We start from the raw sequence: 6631 nt of genomic DNA, 5'->3' as shown, positions 1-6631 counted from the left end.
GGGTTGGACCAATAGGGGGTCTCTCTCCAGGAACAGGGTTGGACCAATAGGAGGGTCTCTCTCCAGGAACAGGGTTGGACCAATAGGAGGGTCTCTCTCCAGGAACAGGGTTGGACCAATAGGATGGTCTCTCTCCAGGAACAGGGTTGGACCAATAGGAGGGTCTCTCTCCAGGAACAGGGTTAGACCAATAGGAGGGTCTCTCTCCAGGAACAGGGTTGGACCAATAGGATGGTCTCTCTCCAGAGAACAGGGTTGGACCAATAGGATGGTCTCTCTCCAGGAACAGAGATAACGTGTTCTGATGATGTTCTGGTAGATTAAACCCACTCCAGACATATCAGTGGTTCTGGTAGATTAAACCCACTCCAGACATATCAATGGTTCTGATGATGTTCTGGTAGATTAAAACCCACTCGCACAGTCAATGGTTCTGATGATGTTCTGCAGATTAAAACACTCCAGACATATCCAGTGGTTCTGATGATGTTCTGGTAGATTAAACCACTTTCAGACATATCAATGGTTCTGGTAGATTAAACCCACTCCAGACATATCAATGGTTCTGATGATGTTCTGGTAGATTAAACCCACTCCAGACATATCAGTGGTTCTGATGATGTTCTGGTAGATTAAACCCACTCAGACATATCAGTGGTTCTGATGATGTTCTGGATGTAGATTAAACCACTCAGACATATCAATGGTTCTGATGATGTTCTGGTAGATTAAACCCACTCCAGTGGTTCCAGACATATCAATGGTTCTGGTGATGTTCTGGTTCTGAGATGTAAACCCACTCCAGACATATCAGTGGTTCTGATGATGTTCTGGTAGATTAAACCACTCCAGACATATCAGTGGTTCTGATGATGTTCTGGTAGATTAAACCCACTCCAGACATATCAGTGGTTCTGGTAGATTAAACCCACTCAGACATATCAATGGTTCTGATGATGTTCTGGTAGATTAAACCACTCCAGACATATCAATGGTTCTGATGATGTTCTGGTAGATTAAACCACTCCAGACATATCAGTGGTTCTGATGATGTTCTGGTAGATTAAACCCACTCCAGACATATCAGTGGTTTCTGGTAGATTAAACCCACTCCAGACATATCAATGGTTCTGATGATGTTCTGCAGATTAAAACCACTCCAGACATATCAGTGGTTCTGATGATGTTCTGGTAGATTAAAACCCACTCCAGACATATCAGTGGTTCTGGTAGACATATCAATGTTCTTGATGATGTTCTGCAGATTAAACCCACTCCAGACATATCAGTGGTTCTGATGATGTTCTGGTAGATTAAACCCACTCCAGACATATCAGTGGTTCTGATGATGTTCTGGTAGATTAAACCCTCCAGATATCAATGTGGTGTCTGGTAGATTAAACCCACTCCAGACATATCAATGGTTCTGATGATGTTCTGCAGATTAAACCCACTCCAGACATATCAATGGTTCTGATGATGTTCTTCCACTCAGACATATCAGTGGTTCTGATGATGTTCTGGTAGATTAAACCCACTCCAGACATATCAGTGGTTCTGATGATGTTCATACTCCAGTGATGATGTTCTGGTAGATTAAACCCACTCCAGACATATCAGTGGTTCTGGGAGATTAAACCCACTCCAGACAAATCAATGGTTCTGATGATGTTCTGGTAGATTAAACCCACACTAGACAAATCAGTGGTTCTGATGATGTTCTGGTAGATTAAACCCACTCCAGACATATCAGTGGTTCTGATGATGTTCTGGTAGATTAAACCCACTCCAGACATATCAATGGTTCTGATGATGTTCTGGTAGATTAAACCCACTCCAGACATATCAATGGTTCTGATGATGTTCTGGTAGATTAAACCCACTCCAGACATATCAATGGTTCTGATGATGTTCTGGTAGATTAAACCCACTCCAGACATATCAATGGTTCTGATGATGTTCTGGTAGATTAAACCCACTCCAGACATATCAATGGTTCTGGTAGATTAAACCCACTCCAGACATATCAGTGGTTCTGGTAGATTAAACCACTCCAGACATATCAGTGGTTCTGATGATGTTCTGGTAGATTAAACCCACTCCAGACATATCAGTGGTTCTGATGATGTTCTGGTAGATTAAACCCACTCCAGACATATCAATGGTTCTGATGATGTTCTGGTAGATTAAACCCACTCCAGACATATCAGTGGTTCTGGTAGATTAAACCCACTCCAGACATATCAATGGTTCTGATGATGTTCTGGTAGATTAAACCCACTCCAGACATATCAATGGTTCTGATGATGTTCTGGTAGATTAAACCCACTTCAGACATATCAATGGTTCTGATGATGTTCTGGTAGATTAAACCCACTCCAGACATATCAATGGTTCTGATGATGTTCTGGTAGATTAAACCACTCCAGACATATCAGTGGTTCTGATGATGTTCTGGTAGATTAAACCCACTCCAGACATATCAATGGTTCTGGTAGATTAAACCCACTCCAGACATATCAGTGGTTCTGGTAGATTAAACCCACTCCAGACATATCAGTGGTTCTGGTAGATTAAACCCACTCCAGACATATCAATGGTTCTGATGATGTTCTGGTAGATTAAACCCACTCCAGACATATCAATGGTTCTGATGATGTTCTGGTAGATTAAACCCACTCCAGACATATCAATGGTTCTGATGATGTTCTGGTAGATTAAACCCACTCCAGACATATCAATGGTTCTGATGATGTTCTGCTAGATTAAACCCACTCCAGACATATCAGTGGTTCTGATGATGTTCTGGTAGATTAAACCACTCCAGACATATCAATGGTTCTGATGATGTTCTGCTAGATTAAACCACTCCAGACATATCAGTGGTTCTGGTAGATTAAACCCACTCCAGACACATCAGTGGTTCTGGTAGATTAAAACCTGCTCCAGACATATCAGTGGTTCTGGTGATGTTCTGGTAGATTAAACCCACTCCAGACATATCAATGGTTCTGGTGATGTTCTGCAGATTAAAACCCACTCCAGACATATCAATGGTTCTGATGATGTTCTGGTAGATTAAACCCACTCCAGACATATCAGTGGTTCTGATGATGTTCTGGTAGATTAAACCCACTCCAGACATATCAGTGGTTCTGGTAGATTAAACCCACTCCAGACATATCAATGGTTCTGATGATGTTCTGGTAGATTAAACCCACTCCAGACATATCAATGGTTCTGATGATGTTCTGGTAAGATTAAACCCACTCCAGACATATCAGTGGTTCTGATGATGTTCTGGTAGATTAAACCCACTCCAGACATATCAGTGGTTCTGATGATGTTCTGGTGTTCTGCAGATTAAACCCACTCCAGACATATCAGTGGTTCTGATGATGTTCTGGTAGATTAAACCCACTCCAGACATATCAGTGGTTCTGGTAGATTAAACCCACTCCAGACAAATCAATGGTTCTGATGATGTTCTGGTAGATTAAACCCACTCCAGACATATCAGTGGTTCTGATGATGTTCTGCAGATTAAACCACTCCAGACATATCAATGGTTCTGATGATGTTCTGTTAGATTAAACCCACTCCAGACATATCAATGGTTCTGATGATGTTCTGGTAAACCCATTAAAACCACTCCAGACATATCAGTGGTTCTGGTAGATTAAACCCACTCCAGACATATCAATGGTTCTGATGATGTTCTGGTAGATTAAACCCACTCCAGACATATCAATGGTTCTGATGATGTTCTGGTAGATTAAACCCACTCCAGACATATCAGTGGTTCTGATGATGTTCTGGTAGATTAAACCCACTCCAGACATATCAGTGGTTCTGGGAGATTAAACCCACTCCAGACAAATCAATGGTTCTGGTAGATTAAACCCACTCCAGACATATCAGTGGTTCTGGTAGATTAAACCCACTCCAGACATATCAATGGTTCTGATGATGTTCTGGTAGATTAAACCCACACTAGACAAATCAGTGGTTCTGATGATGTTCTGGTAGATTAAACCCACTCCAGACATATCAGATTAAACCCACTCAGACATATCAATGGTTCTGATGATGTTCTGGTAGATTAAACCCACTCCAGACATATCAATGGTTCTGATGATGTTCTGGTAGATTAAACCCACTCCAGACATATCAATGGTTCTGATGATGTTCTGGTAGATTAAACCCACTCCAGACATATCAATGGTTCTGATGATGTTCTGGTAGATTAAACCCACTCCAGACATATCAATGGTTCTGGTAGATTAAACCCACTCCAGACATATCAGTGGTTCTGGTAGATTAAACCACTCCAGACATATCAGTGGTTCTGATGATGTTCTGGTAGATTAAACCACTCCAGACATATCGGTGGTTCTGGTAGATTAAACCCACTCCAGACATATCAGTGGTTCTGGTAGATTAAACCCACTCCAGACATATCAGTGGTTCTGGTGATGTTCTGGTAGATTAAACCCACTCCAGACATATCAATGGTTCTGGTGATGTTCTGGTAGATTAAACCCACTCCAGACATATCAATGGTTCTGATGATGTTCTGGTAGATTAAACCCACTCCAGACATATCAGTGGTTCTGATGATGTTCTGGTAGATTAAACCCACTCCAGACATATCAGTGGTTCTGGTAGATTAAACCCACTCCAGACATATCAATGGTTCTGATGATGTTCTGGTAGATTAAACCCACTCCAGACATATCAATGGTTCTGATGATGTTCTGGTAGATTAAACCCACTCCAGACATATCAGTGGTTCTGATGATGTTCTGGTAGATTAAACCCACTCCAGACATATCAGTGGTTCTGATGATGTTCTGGTAGATTAAACCCACTTCAGACATATCAGTGGTTCTGGTAGATTAAACCCACTCCAGACAAATCAATGGTTCTGATGATGTTCTGGTAGATTAAACCCACTCCAGACATATCAGTGGTTCTGATGATGTTCTGGTAGATTAAACCCACTCCAGACATATCAATGGTTCTGATGATGTTCTGGTAGATTAAACCCACTCCAGACATATCAATGGTTCTGATGATGTTCTGGTAGATTAAACCCACTCCAGACATATCAGTGGTTCTGATGATGTTCTGGTAGATTAAACCCACTCCAGACATATCAGTGGTTCTGGGAGATTAAACCCACTCCAGACATATCAGTGGTTCTGATGATGTTCTGGTAGATTAAACCCACTCCAGACATATCAATGGTTCTGGTAGATTAAACCCACTCCAGACATATCAGTGGTTCTGGTAGATTAAACCACTCCAGACATATCAGTGGTTCTGATGATGTTCTGGTAGATTAAACCCACTCCAGACATATCAGTGGTTCTGATGATGTTCTGGTAGATTAAACCCACTCCAGACATATCAATGGTTCTGATGATGTTCTGGTAGATTAAACCCACTCCAGACATATCAGTGGTTCTGATGATGTTCTGGTAGATTAAACCCACTCCAGACATATCAATGGTTCTGATGATGTTCTGGTAGATTAAACCCACTGCAGACAAATCAGTGGTTCTGATGATGTTCTGGTAGATTAAACCCACTCCAGACATATCAATGGTTCTGGTGATGTTCTGGTAGATTAAACCCACTCCAGACAAATCAGTGGTTCTGATGATGTTCTGGTAGATTAAACCCACTCCAGACATATCAATGGTTCTGATGATGTTCTGGTAGATTAAACCCACTCCAGACATATCAGTGGTTCTGATGATGTTCTGGTAGATTAAACCCACTCCAGACATATCAGTGGTTCTGGTAGATTAACCCACTCCAGACATATCAATGGTTCTGATGATGTTCTGGTAGATTAAACCCACTCCAGACATATCAGTGGTTCTGATGATGTTCTGGTAGATTAAACCCACTCCAGACATATCAGTGGTTCTGGTAGATTAAACCCACTCCAGACATATCAATGGTTCTGATGATGTGCTGGTAGATTAAACCACTCCAGACATATCAGTGGTTCTGGTAGATTAAACCCACTCCAGACATATCAATGGTTCTGATGATGTTCTGGTAGATTAAACCCACTCCAGACATATCAGTGGTTCTGATGATGTTCTGGTAGATTAAACCCACTCCAGACAAATCAGTGGTTCTGATGATGTTCTGGTAGATTAAACCCACTCCAGACATATCAATGGTTCTGATGATGTTCTGGTAGATTAAACCCACTCCAGACATATAAATGGTTCTGATGATGTTCTGGTAGATTAAACCCACTCCAGACATATCAGTGGTTCTGATGATGTTCTGGTAGATTAAACCCACTCCAGACATATCAGTGGTTCTGATGATGTTCTGGTAGATTAAACCCACTCCAGACATATCAGTGGTTCTGATGATGTTCTGGTAGATTAAACCCACTCCAGACAAATCAGTGGTTCTGGTAGATTAAACCACTCCAGACAAATCAGTGGTTCTGATGATGTTCTGGTAGATTAAACCCACTCCAGACATATCAGTGGTTCTGGTAGATTAAACCCACTCCAGACATATCAGTGGTTCTGATGATGTTCTGGTAGATTAAACCCACTCCAGACAAATCAGTGGTTCTGATGATGTTCTGGTAGAT

Source organism: Oncorhynchus nerka, unplaced genomic scaffold (assembly GCF_034236695.1).
Source record: "Oncorhynchus nerka isolate Pitt River unplaced genomic scaffold, Oner_Uvic_2.0 unplaced_scaffold_1179, whole genome shotgun sequence".
In the NCBI taxonomy this organism is placed as follows: Eukaryota; Metazoa; Chordata; class Actinopteri; order Salmoniformes; family Salmonidae; genus Oncorhynchus; species Oncorhynchus nerka.
Note: the sequence above shows the minus strand (reverse complement) of the source record.